A 25758-nucleotide genomic window follows, 5' to 3' on the forward strand; every position below is an offset into this window, starting at 1 on the left:
TATGCACATGGGTCTACTGGCCACTTTGAAAGTATTGTTTTAAAATTAAAATAAAATTTAAAATACTGTTATTTTGGATGGCCAAGACCTGGAGTTCAAAGGTGAAGCAGGCAATTTCCTTCCCCTGGGTTTCCTTGGACAGCAGTTTGCCAGCATGTTCTCACTCCTCATACTCCCCATTTATAAGTAGACTCTGGAGTCATGCAAAAGTGAAAAGTGCCAGGAACTCTCTGAGGGCCTGAGGAATCTACATAAACAAAGTCAACATTAAGATCCAGATGGCTCTGCACAAGGTCAAGCACGTCCCACCTAGAGCTCATGAGATATGTGTGTGAAAAGCTTGGACACAATGCTATCTTCTTAACTTACCTACTGATTCTGGCTAGTCCTGGTCAGATCCTAGGTGGATACCTGGTTCATTGCAGAGCCCCACATGCCTGACAAGTGAGATCTTAGCATAGAGTTGCATTTATCAAATGATGACATGGACTAAGATGAAGACACTCTGCCCAGGGAGGAGTTCAGCGATGAGAAGAAATGATGACCACAGTGGTTCTACCCTCACGGTGACCAGTCAGTGTCAGTATCCATGTATGTATGAATAGAAGGACCTAGACAGCATTTGAGACTGACAGTATGAAGACCTATCATATATACTGTCAATGTGATATCCTGCAGGCCACACAGGGGGCAGCACAGATCTAAACTAGGGATCAGACAATACTGCTGTGCTGAGCTGGACCTTCATTAGAGCCCACCTTTTGCTCTGTAACTAGATGAGCTGCAGTTGTGCTGATCAGGCCCCATGAAAATCCATCCAGTTAAAACATATTTCTACAAAGAAATGTCTACAAAAAGACCCAATAAGGTAGCTTTCAGTGTCAGTTGGAACATGCAAAGTAAGCCCTTCCTTAGCTACAGTAACCTCTGGCCTGTGTATCTCCTCTGTCTCAGATACCCCCTCACCATAAGTGAGCATAGTGTATTGGTGGACCTGAGGGTCACTGTTAAGGATTGGCCCTGTCCAGAAACTTGTGCCTAGAATGAGGATTGGAAAATGAATTCTGACACCTCTCACAGAAAATGTATATGAACGTGAAAATTTTTCATGAGTGAAGTGTTGTGAACAATCACATGCACTGACTAAATACAGGGCCTACTGACAGGTGAGGTTTGCTATTAAACGAAGTTGCTACTGGTGCAGTGACAGGAATGAACCCGCGCTTTTTCCTTATAGACTGTAGTGAAAATTTTCTGGGTTTTGATGGGATATGTTTTGCATGTTAATTGAGGTATTGGTGTGGAATGAACTGCACACATGGAAAGTTTACAGTTTGATCTATTTACACATATACAAAATCATGATCTAATGGAGATGGCTTTTTTGTTTAAACATGTGGACATTGGCATCTTGGCATGTATATATCTAGAGAAACAACAAATGTGCAAAAATGAACACAAAGGCACACTCAGAATCATGTTGCATGAATGCACACAGAGACACATGTATAAAACTCTCATTGACCTAACCACTTGGCTCAACTCACTCAGATGCTTCAAGGAAATATGCAGAATGCCATAGATTTTTTTAAAAATTAATTTGGACCGCAACCCCCTCACTTCTCATTCTCAAGGAGGTAGTGGAATCACTGAGACTCTGCACTCAAAAGGAAGGAAGACTCTCCGACTCTTGGCATCATCTACATTTTGCAACAGGAAGAGAGTGAGGCCAGGATACATACCAACTATGGATCCTCTCGAATCCTCCTGTAAATACAAAAAGGAGTCACTATGAAGATCAAGCCATGCTCTGTCCTGTGTGCTCAAGTCTTTTGTTTACTTGGTGACATTAGAAAATCCAATGAGAATGTGGGCAAAGCAAGGGAACACATAGCAAATGCACTCTCACCAAATGACACAAGCTTTTCTAGGGGATTTGTGTCACAGGTCTATATTAGGTGATAATTAAGGAATCTGATGGCCAGGAGGGAAAACCACAGCCAGGCACAAAGCTTGTTATCATACAGTGTGTAGTTGATACTGTTTCTTGTTAATCTTGCCTTCAGTGAGGTCTCATTTGGCAACAGACACCCCGGTGAGAATCTGCACACTCAGGAAATTGTGTATGTCATCTCAAGGAAACCATATCATTTTACAAGAGAAAGAGAAACTAAAGAGCAACACTTGGATTTCAGAGGAAGATAAGCAACCTTACCATGTCTTTTGATGGGGTCTCTTGACTCATACTGTCTTCAGAAATGAACTCCACCATGCCATTTGGGGGAACTAGGAGGATGCAGAATAATGATTAGTATACTGATTTATTGCTTATGAATAGTTCAGGGCATTTCTTGATATGGACATCAGTGAAAATATACAGCAAAGATAAAACAAGAATGAATGAGAAGCACAGCCTTTGGGTTTGCAGTAGATTGGAACCAGGTGTGATATGTGTGTTTCTGATTTTGTACCTTTAGAGGTATGTTTGTCTCTAGATATGACCACTGAGGACACTTTAAAAGTATGCAAAATATTTCACATCTCTGTAGGAGATTAGTTATTACTAATATATTGTAATCACCTGCAATGTGTTATATCGCTAAGTGATGTATACAGTTCCCTATCCCAAAGGATCACCATCAGGATAATTTCCTGAATTCTTAAAGCTTCTTTCACTTACAGAGTGAGGAACCTGTACTTTTGGCTCAGCAACATCTCTATCTACAGAGAGGGCCTAGTAACCACAACTTTACATTTGGGTGTCATGAAGTGGGAAGAAATTATATCAAACAAATCATGCATTGGTGTGGGTTTTTATTTTTAGAAAATGGATGCTTCTTCTGGGCATGTTAGAAGAGAATTTCTGAAGAAGCTCCCATAGCCTCACAAACACATACACAATTGTTACACATGGACATGCTCAGAAATACCGCCCCAAGCTCATTCACATAAATGCACACCACCCAAAAGACAGCTGTTTCAGGATCATGGTAGATGGCCACAATCCTTCACTGGATTATCACTTTGTCACCATATCCCAATCCTCATTTCCAAACAAAATCTAAATCAAGGATATCTTTTTACATAGAAACAGGAAGGAATGTCTGACCTATCTAAATACAGAGGTTTTCCTCAGCATATTAGGGAGTTGAGAGTACTTACTTTGGTCATTTGCTGCAGAGGCTTCCTGTAGTTACAGAAAGGAAGACAGTGTCAGCATGAGATCATTTTCACAAGTCTACTGTTGGATATGGTGACATTAGTTAACTAGATGGGAAACAGCATTTGGGGCAAAGATCACAAAGTAAGGCAGAGGGCATCTGTGAAAATACAAGAGCTTTGCATGAGGGATTTCTCAGGTACAATTTGATGACATGCACAAAATTCTTTTTCTATCAAGGAAAAGTGCCACTGAAGAAAATGCTCACTACAATCATTTGACAATTGTTGTTCTCACATGTGAATGTCATCTTGAATCAATCTCACATGTAATAGATGAGCAGTTGTAATTCCACCACCTATGAGTCACCTATAATGAAAACTGTCATATTTTCATGCAGGAATTTGAATTAAAAGGAATAAAATAACACTTATATCTTAGACAAAGAAGGGTCACATTACCTCAGCAACATAATTTTGTTGGTCTCCTCCCAAATCAATGGATACCACCTCTATGATGACTTGATAGATATCTAGGGAAATATAGAGTAACTGTCAGTATATTGGTTTGCTGAAGAAACACTCCAGGGGCTTCCTAACTGTGGACATGGGTCTAGAGTGTATGGAGATGGTTGTTTAACACACACAGGCTCAATTACTGCTGGAACATGATTGTTTCTGAATGGCAAGCGAAGGAGCATACCAGCAAACAAAACAAAATAGACAAAAAATGGAAGGAACTACAATGAGAAATTAAATATTCTACTGTTACACTAGAAGGTTTCAGCATTCCTTTATAACACTTGACAGATCCATCAGGAAGTAAATAAAAGTATACTTTTGAATCAATCATTTCTGTTATGGGTCAAATTACTTCCATGCAAATATATGTTTAAGTTATAAACATGGTTAAGTTAGAACTTAAAGAGTGCCTCCAAATTTTACTGGTTTTGAAATGAGAGTCATTTTGATCTTAGCAATTAAAATATCCTCTTTGAACAGGGTGGACCCATTCTCCAAATAGGGCATCTGTTCTCATGAAGATGGGGCACATTCATGAGAGACTAATGCCATGTGATGATGCAAGCAGAGCTTAAAGTGCTGCAGTTGAAAACCAAGCATATCAAGGATGGCCACCAAACCAGTAGCAGTTAAGAATGGGCAGGAAAAATCCTTCCTTAAAGTTTTCAGAAGGAACATGTTTCTGCTAACAGGTCAATGTGGGATTCCTAGGGAATAGAGCTCTAAGAGAGTACACTTGCATTACTTCAACCCAAGAAAGCTGGTACTTAGACATGGCAACCCTAGGAATTTACCAAAACCATGATCAATCACATAGATCTATTTGGCATTTGTACAAATACTTCATACAACAGTGAGAGAATAAAATTTGTTTTCAAGTTAACATGAGGTATTCATCAAGATAAAATACATTTTGGCCCCAAACATTCCTTGGCATGTTGAGAAATTGTGCAAATTTGCTGTCAGGAGAAGAGAAGTTGGCAAATTGGAGGAAGGATGCACCCACGACAGTTCTTCAGTGCCAGACTTAGAAGGCAAGAAGACTGCTTCTCAGTGAGAGGGGAACTAAGGAAGTCATCAAAACTTAATCGTGAATGGAAAAAAATCATATAAAGTCAGGCATATAAAGTCAAAAACTCAAGCAAAAGAAATAATACATTACAAGACAGAAGCAAATTTAAGATAGAGAGAACCTTTATTTCTTGCAGCTCCACAACCTGTAATGCAAACAACGTGAATACTCTTCCTCTCAGGTGGGCAAAAGAGGGGTTTCACTAAAACTCAATAGTGGACACTCAGGGAGTCTTAGAGAATCAGAAACTTGGCTACATTAAACAAAGACAAAAAAGAAAGTACACTGGATCCAAGCTGATTGTGGCAGCAGCAGCAGCAGCAGCAGCAGGAATAGTGGCACAGCTAGATCACAGAAAGAGGGAAAATGCACAGAAACAAAACAGACAGATTCCGTGTGAAAATCCTGAGATCATAGAGGCAACGTTTTCTTGGCTGAAGAAGAGGCTTCTTTGCACTGCACACTGTACATGAAGGGAGATCTGTGATTCCTGCTGTCCCAAGAGAGCAAGGCAGGAGCCACCTTGACACAGCCAAGCTGATGCTGCCACTGCAGGAGCCAGGAGCTGGGAGATCTGAGCAGGTAGGCACACATGGACCTGAAAGGCACCTGCCACAGCACCTAGGCTTTGCCTGGCTGAGCTAGAGCAAAAGGCATGGAGAGCATTCTCCCCAGGGGAACTCAAGTCAGAGATGGGCACGAAAGCTCTGGTCCTTTCCTCCTTGAGTCTGGTGCCTCCCAGGACCAGCTGAAGGGGATTGAGAATTTGAAGGAGCTGGTGTAAAAATGGGCTGCTGTGAATAGCTGCCCAGACCATAAGCCCAGGAAGCATGGAAAGGTTGCTCCACAGGCAGCAGAGTGGGTGGGGGGGAAGCTGACTAGCACACCCATAGTTGGAATTAAGAACAAGATTCATAAAATGGATGTAGAAAAGCTAATGATTAAAAAGGAGAAACAATTCATTTCAAAAACAAAGGAGAAACCTGGAATAGAAGGAACTTCGTTTCAATATTATAAAAGCCATATATGAGAAATCCAAAGCACATCACACTGAACAGAGATAAAAATGAATGGTCTTCCTCAAATATCAAGAACAAGAAAAGAATGTCTACTTTTGCCAATTTTATTCAATGTATTTTTCTGAAGTAATGTCAGCACAATCAGGCAAAAGTAGGAAATTAATAGGATACAATAAGAAAAATTCAAATTGTCCACATTACCTGGTGACATGATTCTATATTTAGAAGGCCCAGAAATTTTCACCAGAAGAATTCTAGAACTAATAAATTTAGCAATGTAGCACGATAAAAGATCAACACAAATAAATCAATATTGTCACTATACTCCAACATTGATGCAACTGATATAGAATTCAAGAAAACCATTTCTTTTATAATAATAGAAAAAAGGCCCTGGGGATAAATCTGCCAAATAGGATGTAAGATCTCTAAAACAAAAACTATAGAACACTGAAAAAGAAATGGAAGAAGACCTCAGAAGGGGCAAAGAAGTTCTGTGTTCTTGGATAGGCAGAATTAATATTGTCAAAGTGGCCATAATATCAACAGCAATATCCAGGTTCAATGAATTCAATACAATCCCCTTCAAACTACAAACGATATTCCTTACAGTATTGAAAAACCAACCCTGAAATTCATTTGAGATGATGGTGAGAACAATAGTAATAATAATAATAATAATTATATTAATTATTATATTTATTACTATTTAATAATAATAATTATTATTATTTGGCAAAGCAATTCTGAGCAAGAAAATGTAATAACCAATCTTATATTTTACTACAGAGATGAGTAGCAAAAACAGTATCTTATTGAACTGAAAATAGATATGAAGATCCTTGAATAGATTATACCACACAGAGACAACCCACCTGATACTTACATCCACCTGATACCAGACAACAACACCAAAATATATGTTAGAGAGGAGATTATGGTTTAAACCAATAGTGCTGCGAAAACTGGATAAGCATAGAAATGCCAGGAAGGATAGGAGAAAGAAGGTACACTGACACAATGTTGGTGGGTCTGTAAATTATTATGACAACTCTGGAAAGCAATGTGCAGATTCCTGAAAAGCACAAGAGTGGAACTCATAGGACTCAGCTATTACACTCCCTCCCTGCTTATTCTATAGAACTACAAGTCAGCATACTATAGTGATACAATCACTTCAATGTTTGTAGCATTCACCATAAATACATTGTATGACCAACCCAGATGTCCATCAACAGTTGAAAGGATCAAGGGCACAAAATTAAAAGGTAGCTAGATCTTTACTTCTGGAGCTATAGCACTGCTGAATGACTCAAAGCATGTAAATTTGTACATGTTAAATAAAAGAAGAATCGGAACTCTGAATCAACTAGAATCATTATTGCAGAATGGACACAATTTCAGGATTTCCACAGTACCTTCGTTGGACTCTTCATTTGGCTCAACACTGCTTGGTGGCCAGAGGCATACTCCTCTGTACCAAGGCCTGCGTACGTCTTCTCCATTTGGGTGTTTCTTCCAACATGGGAGGCAACCGCCTGGGAAATGTGATAAAACAGAGCTGTTGACAAGATGCTAGCAAGAAAACACAGGGTCATCAATAATAATTCAAATAACAGTTCAACCAGTTTTAATTGATAAGTGATCATTGTAAATATCTGGGGGTATAATTTGAGCTTTGAATTCAAGTATATATTTATACACTAATAGCATGCCCAGAAACTTAAATATCTCTTGTATTTTTTTTTTGCTCTGTCATTTTCAACAACAAGAGGTAATTATGTTATCAGAAATAGGTCTGGGACACAAAGATAAATGCTGCATAATATCACTCTTTTGTGGAAACTGAAAAATTGATCATAGAAGGTGAGAGTAGAGTATTAGTCAGCAGAGCAGGGGAGACAATGTTACAATTGAATATTAGAAAAAAAAGTTCTGATGTATTTTTTGCAGTCTGTTAACAGAGTTAAAAATAATAAAATCTGAGTCTCGGGTTGTTGCTCATTTGGAGAGTGCTTGCCTTGCATGTGTGAGGCACGGGGTTTGATTCCGAGCACCACATTTAAATAAATAAATAAATAAAGGTCCACGAATCACTCATAAAAATTTTTAAAAATAACAAAAATTATGTTTAATAAATTTTGAAGGAGGGATTTGAATGTTATTAGATTTCACACTACTGAGTTCATTTTTCACCATTGGGGCAGCAAAGCACCTGAGTCAGATTGAGCTTTAGGATAACATTGCAATGTGTGAGATCTACAACCCAACACAATATTGTGTGGTCAAAAAGAATTACTAAGGCGGAATCATAGAAAGGCAGAGAAAACAGTGACCATCAGCAGAGGCTGTGGTTATGTATGTGGCTTTTGTTCAAATCCTACCTCAAAAGTTAAATACCTGTGCAGTTAAATAAACCCCTTCTCAATTGTTTGCAAAAAGTGTGCATCTGATCCACGTAATGGTATAAGGCTGACAATGATCACATCCATGCATCCTTAAGAGGACTGGTGCTTCATATGGGTACTAATGTGTCCTGTCATTAAATAGGACACTTCATTAAATGTGTGGAAAAATAAGCTCAATCGTTGACAGTGTTTGAACAGAGAGGTGTCAAACAGAGGTCATCCTCCAGAGCAATGGGTAAAGAAAGTCTATTCCTCATTCTTTACAGATGGATATCTGTAAAGCTCATGGAGAATATCTGTGACCTCCTGTGACTCCATATCAGCCTAAAGGGATGGGTGGAGCAGAGTCTGTCCACCACAATTTTGAGTTTAGGCGTTTGTAATTTAGAGATTTTATGTGACTTGCCCAGATTCACAAGAATGATGAGCAGTGGATGTGGGACAGAAATCCCTGAGCAATTGAGTCCTCTAGTATATATCCTAGAACCAGGAAGCCAGAAATCTTCTCAGTTCTTTTCAAATACTCCTTCCTTCAGGCCTCTTTGGCATGAGGTTTCAGTAGCAGACACCATGAAAAATGTTCAAGTTATAACCCGGGCTCCTGTCTCTTCATTACAATTACTGGCTTAAAAATGATGATTTCATGCAAATGAAGCCTATCTGAAGGTCAATGGTAGAGTCCACACTTGTAGCCATCCTCCCCCAGGGTCATCTCACTGCCAGCTGCCTCCCAGTGAGCCTTCCTGATGAGCAGTTGACCATCTAAATCATCAGAGTTCTCTGGGGCTCACCAACTGTTTTGAGAACTTAGGACATTCTAAACCAACTGCCACTTGATGGCTGTGCCCAGAATGAAGTTTCCTTGTGCTTTTCCCACCTGGATGGCCTGTTAGTGGGGATTAATCAGGGAAACAGATACTCTGGGCTGATGCTTTGTTGTTTCCATGTCAGAAGCTGGCCTGCCCCATGTCTGCAGTCTAATATTCTGAGCCATCATCTGAGCAGTCAGACAATGCCTGGTTGAAATGTCATTTCTCCAGATGCACCAGCTCTGATCAGGCATATTCCTGCTCCTGGCTTTCCAAGCCTTTTCCTAGATCCTGCATGGCCAGGGGCCAGAGACTCATCTGCCTAGATGGAACCACCACTAACTCTAACCTGTGAACCTCCCACAATGGATCCTCCCCCTGTAGACCACTGAGGCCCTCATTTCCTCCATTATCAGACATCCACTCCACTGACCTCAAGGCACTGTCCTTTTTTCCTCCTTCCCAGTAGTCCCCATACACCTGGGATCCTGTAGTCATCAACCAATTGGAAACTTTTCCTGAAATCTCAGTCCTCTTTCTTTTACAAATGTCTTGATTTAGACTTCTCTAACATTCTTTTTAGATGTTCATATACATTGAGATGGGTTTGGTTTCTAATTGCCCTGTCATGGGATGTATATTGCCTTACTTAGCATCCATATACTCTCTCTCACTTTATGTCTTCATCTCATGAAAGCAAGGTGGGTGTCCTCCTCCTGTAATTCACTTTAAGAGCACACATGTTATTGGCATTAGGAATGGTTCATTTTCTAAGTTTAGAAAAACATTTTCAGTAACCAGGTCAATAGAACAAGCAAATATATGAGTTGAGTGATAAAACAATATCACCAAATACTTAAATCTCAGGAGAGAAGATTCAGTGTTGAAGATGAAAAAATCAAGAGGAAAATATATTCAGTAAACATTAACTGCCCTTTGAAGAAACAGCCTTGAAAATATCACTGACAACATACCTTCCCCGCAGCAGGTTAGATTTCCCATGGTCGACCAAGAACTCAAAACCTCCCTAGTCTTCTCCAACCTTAACTGACACCACCTCACTCACCACACCACCTGAGTGGAAATGGAAGGTTAGATGTGCATCCCACATTACCATGGTGACTGGACAACATGGAACTTTCATTGTGAGCACATGCTACATTCTGAGCTGCTACTGTTCTCTTAGTAAGTGTATTTTCATGTCCAAGTGTGTTGTTGAATAATTTGTGAATTGCTTCAAAAACTGAAACCTAGTCCAACATATTAATATTTCTTGTTTATGAAAATAAGTTAAATTAGGAAAAAAGGATTTACTCCCAAAATTATTTCATTGATCAAAAAATCATGGGATGAAAGGGACTCATAGCTATAGTTTTGAGAATCAAAGAAGATTCCTTTCTTGGTTTTTAATTCTAAACCTACACATGTCTCAATCTTTCTGAACCTCCAAACATTTGTAGATAGAAAAAAATAAAATGTCTTTTTGATTCAGAATGAAAATATATACAAAGTTTTATCCTTTAAGTGTTGAAGAAATTTTCAGGAAGGAGAAATTTTAAGATCACATCCCCCTTATTTTAAATTTTAAAACAAAACTATTTTCTATTTAGTAGGATTTAATCCAGTCATTTGAATTAATCTTCCTCTTCCATGACTCCTGCTGTGGAATTCATTCTTTTGCTTCTCATCCTATCCTGTCATCTCATACCACAAAAACTCATGGTTGAACATGCACATGGTGAGGTCTATACAAACAATGTATGCGCCTTCTCATTGTAAAAGCTATCTATGCTAAATCCAAGGCCAATATTATTACTAAATGAGAAAAAGAGAAAACATTCCCTCTAAGGACAGAAACAAGACAGGGATGCCCTCTTTGAAACTCTAGTCAGAGCAATCAGACAGATGAATGTAATTAAAGTGATTTGCATAGAATAAGAACTCAAATCATCACTATTTGCTGATGACATATTTCTATATTTAGAAGATCCAAAAAATTCCTCCAGAAAGCTTCTAGAACCAATACATACATTCAGCAAATTAGGATATAAAACCAACACCCATGAATCAAATGCATTTCTATATATAAGCGATGAATCCACAGCAAGAGAAAGTAGGAAAACCTCCCCATTGACTCTAGACTCAAATAAGTCCAATACTTGGGAATCAATCTAACAAAAGAAGAACAAGACCTCTACAACGAAAACTATAGAACACTAAGGAAAAAAATTGAAAAAGATCTTAGAAGATGGAAAGATTTCTCATGCTCTTGGATAGGCAGAATTAAAATAGCCAAAATGGCCATACTACCAAAACTTTTACAAAGATTTAATGCAATTCCTATTAAAATCCCAACGACATTCTTTTTTTTTTTAATTAAAAGCACCAGGCAAAGGCTAATGCTCTCCCACATGGGGTCTTTCCCCTTGGGTCTCTCCTGACCCTCTTTTTGGCTTTGGCTTATGCTTTCCCTCAGGGAAGTCTTTCCCTGTGGACATTCAGGACCTTCTTTTTGCTTGGGGCTTTTTCTATCTCAAAGGTTGCATATGCCTGGGTGGTTCTCAGGATATTCTGCCTGGCCCCAGCAACTCAGGCAAGTCTGGACAAGGCAACTCTGGGAACTCTGGACACACCGGTAACTCTGGACACATTGAAGAGCCATTCCCTCCCGGCACTCCACTGGAGCCCACAAGCCGGGTGGATAGGTCACTAGACTAGGCACCTGGGGTGCAACGGCTGCCACTGCTGGGGCTGTTGCTCCTGCTGATTCTGATTCCATTACTACAGGGGCTTGTAGAGATGTTGAGTATGGGCATCCTGCTGGGATTGGCACTGGATGGGGCACATACATTTTCGCATGGGGTTGCATTGCCTGGAGCCAAGGACATGGGTGTCCTGGCACATGAAGCAAAGGTGCTGGGGCTGGCATCTGGGCCTCCAAATGTGGCATGCCCTGTGCTCCAGGTGCTACCACCTCTGCCTGCTCCTCTCCTTCCAGGGACCATGCCACAGCACCATGCTGTTGGGCTCCCATAACAAGTACAACCTTTGAGGACAATGGATCTGCCAAGACTGACCTCTCAGCTTGAAGTAGCCTCTCACAAGACAACCTGAGTGAAGTGCAGCTGAGTAGTAGCATCATCAGGGTCCTCATACAGCTGCTGCAGCTCAGACACCAAAGCCCAGCAAGACGCCTCACCTTCCTCCAGTTGATCCTGCAGCAGAAAGGCACGACACCCCTGCTGCTCCCGCTGCCTGGCCACCGCTTGCACGCCCAGGGCAAGGGCACTTCAGGTGCATTCCCTCTGAGGTCTCGAGGCACCTGAGAGTCCAGCACCACAGTGCGAAGCCACTCCTCTACCTTGTTCCAGGGATGAGAGTGAAAGGCCATGTAGAACTCTGGGCCACCACTGTTCAGGAGAGCTTCATTGTTAACGAATCAGACCACCTCCTTGTGGAGAAAGCCACTGGCATGGTCGCCAAATTCCACTGCCATGGCTGCTGTGGGCTTTATTTCTTAATTTCATGAAAACAAGGTGGATGGCCTCCCCCTGTTTATTTATTCACTTTTCTATTAAAATATTTATTTATTTTAATTTGCTATATATGATGGCAGAATGCAATTCCTTTCATATTAGATGTAGAGAGCACCATTTGTCAAGTCTCTGGTTGTACAAAAAGTATTTTCACACCTTTCATGTCTTCATATATGTACTTATGGTAATGATGTCTAACTCATTCCACCATCATTTGTACCCCCATGCCCTCTCCATTCCCCTCCTTTCCCTTTGCCCTATCTAAAGTTCTTCCATTCCTCCCATGCCCTACTATCATCATTATGAGTCAGAATCCTCATATCAAAGAAAGCATTTGGCCTTTGGTATTTTTGGATTGGCTTACTTCACTTAGAATTATATTCTCCTACTCCAACCATTTATTTGTAAATTCTATTATTTTATTCTCTTTTAGTTCTGAGTCATATTCCATTGTGTATATAAATAAAAAGTTTCTCTGTGTATTCATCTACTGAAGGGTATCTGGTTTGGTTCCACAATTTAGCTATTATAAATTGTGCTGCTATAAACATTGATGTGTCTGTGTTCCTGTAGTAAGCTGTTTTTCTTCTAAGCCAAAGAGTGGGATAGCATGGTCAAATGGTGGTTATGTTGCAAGTTTCCATGAAATCTCCATACTTACTTCTAGATTGGCTACACCAAATTACAGTCCCACAAGCAATATATGAGTGTGCCTTTTCCCCTACATTCTGGCCAACTTTTATTGTTGTTTGTAATCTTGATGGCTGCCATTCTGATGGGAGTGAGAATCTTAGAGTACTTTTGATTTGCATTATATCTCTACCAGTGAATGACAGTCTTCATATAACTAGAAAAAGAAACCACAAAGTTCATTTAGAAAATTAAGAGGCCTAGAATAGACAAAGCAATCCTCAGCAAGAAGAATGAAGCAGAAGGAATCACAATACCAGAACTTAAACTATACTATGGAGCAACAGTAACAAAAACAGCATGGTGTAGGTACCAAAGGACACATGTGGAACAATAACACAAAAATACAAGACACAGAGATGAACCCACATAGATATTCTTATCTCATAGTAGACAATGGTGCCAAAAATATACATTGGAGAAAACATAGCCTCTTCAATATATAATGCTGGGAGTACTGGAAATACATATGTAGCAAAATGACATTCAACCACTACCTTTCACCTGCACAAAAATCAACTGAAAGTGGATCAAATACTGACAGTAGATCAGAGACCATGCACCCAATAGAAGAAAAAGTTCGCTCAAATCTTCATCACATTGGCTCAGGACCTGACTTTTTGAAGAAGACTTCTATGTGCAAGAGGTAAAATCAAGAATCAATAATGGGATGCACAGACACTAAAAACTTCTTCTCAGCAAAGGAAACAAGCAATAATGTGATGAGATATTCTACAGAATGGGAAAAAGCCTTTACCACACAAACCTCAGATAGAGCACTAATCTCTAGGATATAGAACTTAAAAACCTGAACATCAAAAGTCAAATAACACAGTCAATAAATGGGCTAAGGAACTGAATAGACACTTCATGGAAGAAGAAACAGAACCAATCCACACACATTGGAAAAAATGTTCATCATCTCTAACAATGAAAGAAATGCAAATCAAAACTACTATAAGATGTCATCTCACTCCAGATTGACAATGTATCAAAAATATAGTCAATAACAAGTGTCATGAAGGTTGTGGGAAAACATTTACATTCATATATTGCTGGTGAGGCTGCAAATTGTTCCAGCCACTATGTGAAGCAGTATGAAGATATCAGAAAACTTGGACTAGAAGCACCCAGCTATCCCACTCCTCAGTTTACACCCAATGGACTTAAAATCAGCATACCAGAGTGTTGCAGCCACATCAATGCTTAGAGTGGCTCATTTCACAATAGCTAAACTGTGGAACCAACCTAGATGCCCTTCAACAGATAAATGGATAAAGAAAATGTGGTACATATACACTATAGAATATTATTCAACCTAAAAGAAGAATGAAGTTATGGCATTTGCAGGTAAATAGATGGAACTAGAGAATATCATGCTAAGTGAAATAAGCCAATCCCCAAAATCCAAAAGCTGAACGTTTTCTCTGATAAGCTATTGCTGATGCATAATGGGGCTGGGAGGATCAGGTAGAATCAGAAAGGCACTTTGGTTTGTGTTGAGGGAACTGAGGGGAGAAGTTGGGCTGTGGGTATGGGAAGGGCAGTAGAATGAGACAGACATTATTACCCTGTATACATGTATGATTACACTACTGGAGGGACTCTGCCACATGTAGTGCCAGAGGAAGAAGTGGTTCTCAATTTGTGTACAATCTGTCAAAATGCATTCTACTGTAAAAAAAAAAAAAAAAAAGAAAAGAAAGAAAGAATAATGAAAAAGACCCAGGGCTGGGGATGTGGCTCAAGCAGTAGCACACTCGCCTGGCATGCGTGCGGCCCAGGTTGCATCCTCAGCACCACATACAAACAAAGGTGTTGTGTCTGCTAAATACTAACTAACTAAATAAATACATATTAAAAATTCTCTCTCTCTCTCTCTCTCTCTCTCTCTCTTTAAAAAAAAAAGAAAAAGACCCCAATATTTAGAAGATAAAAAATTTATTTGGATTCTCAAAGGTCTCCCACGTCACAATCCATAAACAATTGACTCCATTCCTTAGGTCTTGAAGAAAGCGTGAACATCATGGCAGAAGAGTGTGGTGGAAGAATTCAGTTCAAGACATGATCACAGAGAACTGGGGACTTAAGCTCTCCTGGGTTCTGTTGTTTGAGCCTCTAGGGGGCATTCTCTGGAGGAACAGGTGGCAGTGACAGGTCCACTCGCCCCTGTGCACCCCTGTTGTGTCTGTTGGTGCCCTCCTTGTTCTGCAGGCCTAGCATGGAGCAGGAGGTGTTGGAACCTGCTGGTTGCTGCCTGGGAGGAGAAGCTGAACTCTGAAGGCAAGGCTGACAAACACTGGCACTACCACCAGGAGAATTAGCTCTACAACATGGGGACCTGGGACCTATGGGCAGTGCTGCCTCTGCTTACACCAAAGAAGCTGTGGACACCAAGAGCTGGATGATCCACATAGGACTCAGACCTGGCTTCTGCTTCTGCTGGTACCAGTGCCCAGCATATTCATTGGCAAGGCTGTCTCCAGAGCTGACTCTGGTGGCCATCTGTCCCAGAGCAACTGACACCAAGGCCAGCTGTGTCAGCTCAAAGACAGACACAGAGCCTGTAAGAGAGGAGACAAGAGGGAGCCTGAGGATAAAGGTCCCATTCCAACATTCCATCCTGAGGCTCTGCCTGGGCTAAGTCAGGGTATGGGGTGGGTTCTATTTAGGGTCCTGTAAAAGGTGAGACTAGGGACAGGACTGACCATGTCATCTGTGCAGAGAAAGATGGAAGTAGGATGGGGAGCCAGGCCAAGTTGGAAATTTCCCAGAGCTCAAATACCTGATGTCCAAAGCACACATGGTCCCCTCAAATCATCTTCTGCTCTCTCATGATTCTGGGAGCAACTAGCACTTGGTGATAATGCAAACTTTTTCCTCTCATGGAGCAGCTGATTCAGGCCTACTGGGGAGCCTTCTTGTGGGCATTGGGGTTCAAGAGAAGGCAAAGGGGGAGTGCTGGAGCCCCAACTTCCTCCATCTGCTGTTTTGGGCATAGAATCAGTCTTAGTCTCCAGGGACCCAGGTCAGAGGTTCCTTCCAGGAATTGACCCATGACTACTGTGCTGACCCTACTGGGCTATCATATGTCCTAGGCCCAGCTCAGTAAGGCTGTTGACCTTCCTGAAGCCTATCCAGGATGGAGCTGGGCAGCTGATACCACTGATAAAATCTTACCCAGTAGAAAACCCACCTTGTCCTCCTTCACTCTGGGTCACCCCATTAACTTGTGTCCACTGATTGTGATTTTGTTGCAATGTGACACTGCTAAATTTCATTCTATTTTTGAAATGAGTTAATAACTGGCATTTTCTTTATTAAGCAATCTCCTGCTTTTGTTGATTCTTCACATTATCTAGTGTAACTTCATAGATGGTGTTTGTTCCTCTCTTTGGGAGCCTCCTTACCACAGTAAACTGTCAACTGTCACTGGGAATTTCTTATTTTCCCCTCCCATTGCTTCAGTGTTGTACATAATAGTCCAAGTACCCAAAACAGGACTTGCCTAAGGAATGCACTGAGTCCCCATGGTTTCTGGGAATTATGTCAGCATTGAGGTTGCACAGAGCTAAGCTCTTGAGGGTAGTAAGGCATCCCTCTAATCAGAGGGATAATGTAATGAAACCAAAGAAGCCTTACAATCACAGCATTAACCAGAAGTAGATGAGATCCATGTCTGACAATAATCACTTTGACTAAACAAGGAAACACATGTGGGCTCAGCAAGGGTGTATATATGGTGAATACTCAGCCAGTTCATCCTATTGCCTGTGGGGGCACTGGCCCAAGTAAATCCTGGGTGGCTCAGGGCCTGGGAGGGTGGCAAGATCTGTGCCCTTTGGCTGCTTAGAGTCTAGCAGCAGAAATACTCCAGATTTTAATCAACAAAAGTAGCCTGTTTGTGATCCTTTTTGTGTGTGTGATGTTTGATTTATTCATCTTTTTAAAAAGCGCTTATGCAAAAACAAGCAGATTTTTCTTTCTAAGAGTTAAAAGCACTCTTCAAAAAATTTAAAAAAAGAACATGGATTACATGTTTTTCTCATAAGCACTTAAGTGAGTGAATGCACCACAAGGGAACTATCACAGGCACATTGGGATACTCAGGACTGCAGCTTAACCCAGCTAATGCTCACTGTGGGTGGGGGTCTGCACTTGGGTACAGAATTGGGTTTCTGTTTATACCCAGGGGTGCAGGAGGTGTACAAGACTCACATCCACATTAGAATACCAACAGCATCCTCTGGATACATGGTAGACTCTGCCTCACAGCTGAACCAGAGTTGCAGAACATGAGGTGACTGGAGGACATTAGTGGCCAGTGTACCCTGTTCCCTCAGTGACCTTGGATAACTTAGTACCACAGGGCAGAAGGTAAGAAAACCAAGGCAGCAACACCTGGCCTTGACTCAAGGGACCAGAGGCCATGGCCTACAACCAGCACCTTTCTGTCCCAGGAGGTGGGCTGCAGGAGGCATTGACAGCACTGGCTCTGTCAACGGTCAGAGCCCTGACTGGGCTGCAGCTCCTGGATGGCAGGTGTGGGGATATGCAAGGCAAATGAGCACTGAGCTCTGGCCAAGTTGTCTGTGGAACAAACCACCCAATTGCTGTACTTATTCACTTCTGTGCACAAATCAAGAAAAGGACAGTCAAAATGCACATGCGGTGTGATCTCTTAGAATCATGATCAAAAGAGGAGAACAGCAGCTCTTCTACAAAAAGAGGTTTTTGTAGATGTTAGAATCACCTAGTGACTGCAGGAGACTGGACACAGAAGGACTGGGCTGCAGAGAGACCACTGTCTCAATGGGGTCTCAAGAGGCACACACTGGCTGGTCAGTTTGCTTCCTAGTCACTGTGCTTAGAAACATTTTACTAATCCAAGGCTGTGATTACAATTTTAAGAGGAACTGCTCTGGCTGCTAGGGACCATCGTGTCTTTTATTAAAAGCATTTTTCTGGGAGCTTCTGACAGATACTAGGGCATTTTAGTGCTTCCTAGAAGGCGGCCACTGCCTCCTCAGCCTTGAGCATCTGAACTACCAACTGACCAGAGTTCCAGCCAGGGTGACCCTCACTGTGAGGTTAAGAATCAAACTGCATGTCTAGCAATGGCTCCTGAGTGGACTACAGAAAGCTGCAGTTAGGAACACCCTCCAAAATCAAAAGACAACATTTTCCAAAAATATTTTTTACAGCAGTATAACTAATTTACAAAAAGCTACAAAATCATATTTACTAGGACACATCTGTTAAATAAAAACATCATGTTAGTGTTCATTTGTGCAGGGCTATGTACAAGGATTCTGGTTCTTGCTCTCCTTAGAATAATAGCCCATGCCCAATGGGGCCCAGCCTGGCAGGGCTGCAGGGAGGACAGCAGAGGCAAAACAGACCCTCCACACAGTGGCACCCTGCCCGCCCTGTGTCCCCCCAAACTAACCCCGGCATCATGCAATGTTCCTGGCAGCCCCATGGAGGCCGGCGGGAAACAGGGCTCAGCCTCCCCAGTCAGGGTGAGCAGTGAGGACTCCTTTGAGCAGAGCATCCAGGCAGAAATAGAACCATTTCTGAATGAGAAAAGACAACAAGAAAACTGAAAGTGTGACAGGTCTGTAGATAAGAAAGCAGACTCAAATGAAAATTCTGCCCAATCCACACTGAAATCCACCCAGGAGCCCCCTGTCATGCGCTGCTTGCCACAGTCTGATGGAGCCTGTTAGGAGTTTGTCTTCCATGAACTTTCAGGTGAGCAAAGATGAGCACAGCACCCAGCAGCCTCAGGCCTAAGGTTACCACAGAGCTGAGAACCTGGGCAGCAAGCACAAGGCCTGCTGTCCCCAAATCCCAGGCAGCACAGAATAGGGGCACGGGCAACAGGAACTGCGGGGCTGACGGGAGGGGCAGCAGCTCCAGGACCCTGGACCCCCAGCACAAGGTCTCTAACTCCAGCAGCGATGATAGTATCCAAGAGGCCATCCAGCTGTGTCAGTTGGAGAAAACCATGAAGGAGGCCAGCAGAAAAGCCACAAAGAGCCCAGCTCAGCAAGAAGGGGCTGAAAGTTGCTAGAAGCCTGGGCAACTCACTGAAAAGTGCCTTCCCTGAAGCTCCCAGGAGAACACCCAGCAAGAGGAACTCAGCAGTCCCCAGGGACACAGACCTCATCCCAAGGAGTTTGGACTCTTACCACCTCTCCAAGCCACCAAAGGATGCCACAGCTGCTGCACCTCCAGGAAGCACCACCACCAGGAGGGAGCCTATGGAAGTGACCTTGGCGGGGCAGACACTTCTGCTGAGCTGATGTGCACTGAAGCAATCCAGGGTATTTCCAAGACCACCCATGCAGGGCAGCAATGGACCTGCATTTGTGAGCACACTCTTCTGCTCCTCCAATATGCCTTCCCATCTAATGGGAACAGCAGCTTTGTGGACCATTATGACAGCATAGAGCAGGAGATCCAGATGTTTTTGGCTCTAAAGGCACATTCTGGAAGCCTGCTGCTGAACTGGCAGAGATGCCTTCCCACTCATCCCTGGCCTCTCCTTCCATGGCCACTCACATCATCCCTTAAGGCTCTTTGATCATGTTCAGTAACAGGTGGAGGAGGGGAGAGTTGGGCCCCTTCCCTGGATGAAGCATGCACAGCCTCCTTGAGGAGACTCTGCAGAGTGCTCTACAATCTTATTTGCCTCAGGGCCTCAGGTATGATCATGGGCCTGAACTTGCTTAAGTGAAAGGATCCTCTTTGCTTAAGGGATATTTATACACCTACCTTCCAGAGATCCTGTCACACCCGTGCTCTGTTTGCTTGATGTCATTTTTGTTGTCACTGTTTATCTTTTATTCCTGTTAATAACTGTAGTGACAACTTTTTTTCCTGCTGACATGCAGATGTACACTCTCTCTTGTTTTTTTTTTTTTTGTGTGTGTCATTCTTTTGAGCAAGGCCAACAGAGAAGCATTGAGGGTCCACTGTTTTGGCTATTGCCTTATGGTGTCCCCCTGACTCTCTTCAGTAATGAGCATCACACCACCTTCTTTTAGAGGCTAGCCCAGAAGCTGCAGGCAATGAGTTCACCACCTTTACCTATGTACAAATCAGGAGAAATCATGGGGCACTAGTTTAAGATATCTCACAGCTAGGAAAACTTTTCTCAGCTGATGTCTTTTCCTCACCCAAATGGTAGTTATTGTTCTTTCTCTGTGGTACTTTTGCATGAACCCTATGTCCCCTCACATTTATTATTCCAAGGGAAAGCCAAGGAATGCAATGATCCTTGCCCTTTTCTATGTCACTTATCCTATTGTTATTTTTGGACTAGGTTTTCAACAGAGTGACACAAAAACCCCTGCACCTCCCCTATCACCCACTTTTCAAAATCATGCCCATCTTACTCTTAAAATTCTCTGCAAAAGGATTAAGAGTCACTTCTCCAAGTTAAGTCAACTGGCTGGCATAAGGGTATTATTAAACATCTTTCTTCAATAAGATTACCAGCTTCAGCAACAGAGGGTTCAGCAAATGATGCACGAGTAAATATACACACTTAGATACATATCTAATTTGGACAGGCATTCTACACACAGAATTTTTAAGGAACCACACAGGGATGCCTCCTGGTTCTGGGTTTAAAATGGAATATATGGGAGGGACGCCTTCAATACTCATCTCTCTTGCCTGTCAGTACTGCTGAGGGACTCCTGGGGTATTGACAGACTATGTTTAGGAAGTCTGTACTATAATAGTCTTTCCCTAGTAGATTCATGTTGCAGAGAGGAAGGAAAATGGCCAGAAGTCCCCTACATACAGGCTTTCTTTTTACTGAGGGATCAAAAAGATTTATGTGCTATGTACAGCACTGATGACGCCTTTCTAGCAATGATGAGTCAAAACATTACTGGCTTAGAGTACCCCCAAACCACTCCTTCCTTCCTTTCAACAGTATACTTTATATATCTGTCAAAATAGAATTCTCCCACTCTCCTTCTAACTCACCATTATGTACTGCTCCCACTCCCTGCCATACTGGTATCCCTCATCATAATCCTGTCCCTATTCAGCCCATTGCCAGGTTACATCCATTGCAAGAGACAAATGGAGAATCTGAACTGGTAGGAATGCAGGTACATTTTTCTATGTAAGATCTAAAACAATTCCAACAGGATTTAGGAAGGTATACTGATGACCCTAATGAATATATAGAGGGATTTCCACATCTGACCAAGGCTTTTGAAGTAATCTAGAGAGATGTAACAGGAATTTTGAGTCAGACTCTAGAAAACAGAGAGAGTCATCAGGAGACAGAAACTGCTAAGGTTTGGGAGATGATCTATGTAAATATATGACTAACACTGTATACCTGTGGGTCCTTCTGCCATTCTAATTGAGCATCCTCATTGGAATTATGATGAATCACCTGGAAGCTGGCACAGGGATCATGTGATAATTTGTCTCAAGGAAGGACTTAAAAACAGTAGGATGAAACCTATTCCATGCCATTGGCATCAATTGATAAGGAGTTGAGGTGAAATCCCATGGCTTTTGTAGAAAGATTAAGAAAAGATTAGTAAAATATACACACTTAGATCCTATATCTCTGGAAGGGCAACTTATTTCAAGAGACAAATTTATTCTCCAATTTGCTCCAGATATTATAAATTACAAAATTGGTAGCAGGCCATGGGAATTCCCTTAAAGGTAGCCATCCAGGTCTTTTTTAAAGGAGGAAACTTTTAAAAACTTTTTTAAAGGAGGAAACTTTAAGGGACCTATGAAAAAAGAAAAGAGGAACAAGAGACCAGTTCAATTATTGACTGCAGCTCTTAATGGCCACCCCCTTTTCTCCCCACAGGACCTTTGAGCCTCTGAAGGCATCTGTCTTCATTACAGAAAGTGAAGGCACTAGAAGAAAGATCACCTAATTGACGGCAGGCTTCCAAAGACTTCTTGCCCTATATGTGGCAGGAGAGGCCACTGTACATACGCCTGTACTCCCAGTGGCTGGGGAGGCTGAGGCAGGCAACTTTGCAAGTACAAAGCCAGCCTCAGCAAACTATCAAGGCCCTAAGCAACTCAGCAAGATTTTGTCTCTGAATAAAATATAAAAAATGGTTGGGGATGTTGCTCAGTGGTGAATTGCCCCTGGGTTCAGTTCCTGGTACCCAGCCCCCACAAAAAAAGAGATTTATGTTTCCCAATAGGTACCCTGTCCTCACCACCTTTGCCACAGAGACAACTTTTTAGTTGGTGGTTTTCTAGAACTTTCTGGTGGAGGAAATTTCTGGTGTCTGGATACAACTCTTTGTATCCAATATTGCTGTGTCTCCTGTTGTATCAATCTTATTGTGATAGTCGCAACTTCTTGTTTTTCTCACAGGCATTTGCCTCTAAGATGGTATTAGAATCTGTTTCTCCTACATCAGATATTGTGGCCCCCTGGATAGGCCTTAACTCATAATCAAGAGCATTTCACTGGTAATGATTTAATTTAATCACCCTTGTCCCTCATATGATTTTGGGTTTCCAACCTTGGCAGGGGTATTAGGTAACAGTTAGTCGTGAGCAGTGGAATGCAAACCAATAACATGGCAAGGTAATGGGTTTTCTTTAAAGTTATTTTAAGGTTTTTTTTAAAGTTACTTTTAAGGCAAGTGGTAACCAGATAACTTATAGAAAAATAACAGGTATGGAAACCTTAAAGAATAAACAGGGAAAAAAGACTCCATCATGATACATATCCAGAAAGGAAGATTAATGCACAGGAGTTAATGCAGCCACAGTGAGTAAACAGGCTACGCACAACCAGATGAGGACTCACAAACACCGAGTGGAAAGAGCAAAATGTGCTGTATGTTCCCATCCTTGACACCTTCAAAGACAGGAGAGACCAACTACTCTTTGGGGTGTGAGGACAAGGTAATGACAAAAGCCAGGGCCGAGGCCATCTTAGGGGTGGAGCAAGCAGGTCAGGAAGAATATGTGTGTGATTCCATGGTGCTGGGGAGGCTGCAGGTCCTGATTGGGAAGTGGGTGTCAGCCACATTAATGGTACAATTCTTCAACCCCCACAGATATACTGTATGTATTTTGCATATATATTTTATTTCACAAAGATCACACAAAAAGGAACCACCCAACCCCAGGCCTGTGTTGGTCTTCACAGGGCACTGGATCACTCATGTCTTGCCCAGTTGTCTTAGTGGGGAAGACTGGGTAGGGAGCTGCCCGGGCCAGAGGACAAGCCACTCAGGTGACCCTGGGCCAATGACCATCAAATACCATTTTCATTCATTTCCCTGGGGTGTCCTCCTGCCCCCCGCACTGTCATACATTTGCTCCATACCCTCTGTATTCTGTTCTGTTGACCTGGGGACCTGGTTTCCTGGCTCTGTCAGGCTGCCTGGAGTGGCATTATCTGACCAAGGTCTGTTTCTTACAAAAGGGATTGGCTCTGATGAAGTGAGCACCCCTGCATGCATGGTTAATAGACTCTCTGAAGTGGTGTCTTTAGTATTCATTTATGTATGTGGTCATCTGCTCACTTACTTACAGTTGGGAAGAACCTTTGACTATGTGTGAAGATACCAGTCATATGACATTGGGAGCTCCATCTCCATGGCAGGCACCTCATCAGGCATACAAGGTAGAATACTTTTTCTTGTGGAGAGGACGGGTGTGCAAAGACAGATTCATGTTATGAATGCTTCAGAGGAATCTGGGGCCCTGTGGGAGCCAGCAGTGAGCAAGGCAGGAAAGGGATCCCTAAAGAACTGATGTTTAGCTGGGCACAGTGGCACACACCTGTAATCTCAGTGGCTACAGAGGCTGAGATAAGAGGATGGTGAGTTCAAAGCCAGCCTCAGCAATGATGAGGCACTAAACAAATCAGTGAGACCCTGTCTCTAAATAAAACACAAAATAGGGCTGGGAATGTAGCTCAGTGGTTGAGTGCCCTTGAGTTCAATCCCTGGTACCAAAATAATAAAAAAGTGATGTTTATATGGAAATAAATAAACCTTACATTATACTACAGAGCAATAAAAACAAAACCAGCATGGAATTGGCACCAATACAGACATGTAGATCAATGGTATAGACTAAAAGGCACAGAGACCAACCCACATGAATACAGTTATCTCATACTAGACAAAGGCATCAAAAACATATATTGGAGAAAAGATAGCCTCTTCAACAATGGTGCTGGGAAAACTGGAAATCCATATTTAGCAAAATGAAATTAAACTCGTATTTCTCACCCTGTGAGAAACTCAACTCAAAGTGCATCAAGAACTTACAACTAGAACAGTGGTATATATACATAATGGAATATTACTAGGCCTTAAAGAATGAAACAATGGAATTTGCTGGTAAATGGATAGAGCTGGAGAATATTATGCTAAGTAAAATAAGCCAACCCCAAAGAACCAAAGGTCAAATGTTGTCTCTGATATGTAGATTCTAATTCACAATAAGGGAAGGTGTCCAGGGAAGAATAGGGACACTTTGGATTAGACACAGGGCAATGAAAATAGGAGAGGGGTATGGGGGTAGGTAGCATAGGAGAATAAATCACACATTATTACCCCATGTGCATATATGATTACACAACCGGTGTAACTTTATATCATGTGCAATCAGAAAAATGAGAAGTTATTCTGAACTTACGTATTAAGTGTCAAAATGCATTCTACTTTCATAAATAACTAATTAGAACCCAAAAAAAGGCAATGTATTTGAGCATGCTGAAAAAATTTAAGATATTTTCACTGGCCCTTTTAGTGACTGTGGACCCTATCTATATGCTGCAGAATCTATATGGGTCAGAAGGATTAGCTGGCCCTCCTTCTAGAGAGTCTACTGTCTGTACAGGAAGGAGAGGCCTGGCATGCATGTTGCTGAAAGCAGTGCCCAGGCTTGCAGGGTGTGAGTGGCCTCCTTTATGAATTTCCTGCCAGTGTCCATTCTCTACAGCAGCCCCTATTATACACCGTGGCCCATCAGAGTTCCATGTGTGGTATAGATAGCATTTTATATTACTGGTAGACTTGTTTATTTTCTAACTTTTGAAATACCATATATATTTTTTCAAAATCACCCAATCAAGATAATTAAAATTCTTATTACATAATTCATTACCTAATAATGAAAGTGACAAAATCATAAAGTGCCTCTAATTTGTTACACCTTCGTAGAAACCATTATCAACAGCAGCAGCAGCAATGGACACATACAGGCACATCCAAAAACAAATGGCCACTTTAACAGGCCATGTTTTAACTCCAGATTTGCAAATCTGAAACTTTAATTTTAGTGTGGAAGAAATAAAACAACTCCTGACCTCCTTGTAGTTCTTCTTCAGATAGGCCAGCTCTTCAGTCAGGTTCTCAATCTGCATCTCCAAGTCAGCTCTGGCCAGGGACGGCTTGTCCAGCACCTTTAGCAGGCCATTGATATCAGCCTCCACAGTCTGGTGTTGAGCCAGGTCATTCTCATACCTGAAAATCAGTTTAACTATTCAATACAATGATTTGGACA

The sequence above is a fragment of the Urocitellus parryii genome, chromosome 3 (assembly GCF_045843805.1).
Source record: "Urocitellus parryii isolate mUroPar1 chromosome 3, mUroPar1.hap1, whole genome shotgun sequence".
NCBI classification, from domain to species: domain Eukaryota; kingdom Metazoa; phylum Chordata; class Mammalia; order Rodentia; family Sciuridae; genus Urocitellus; species Urocitellus parryii.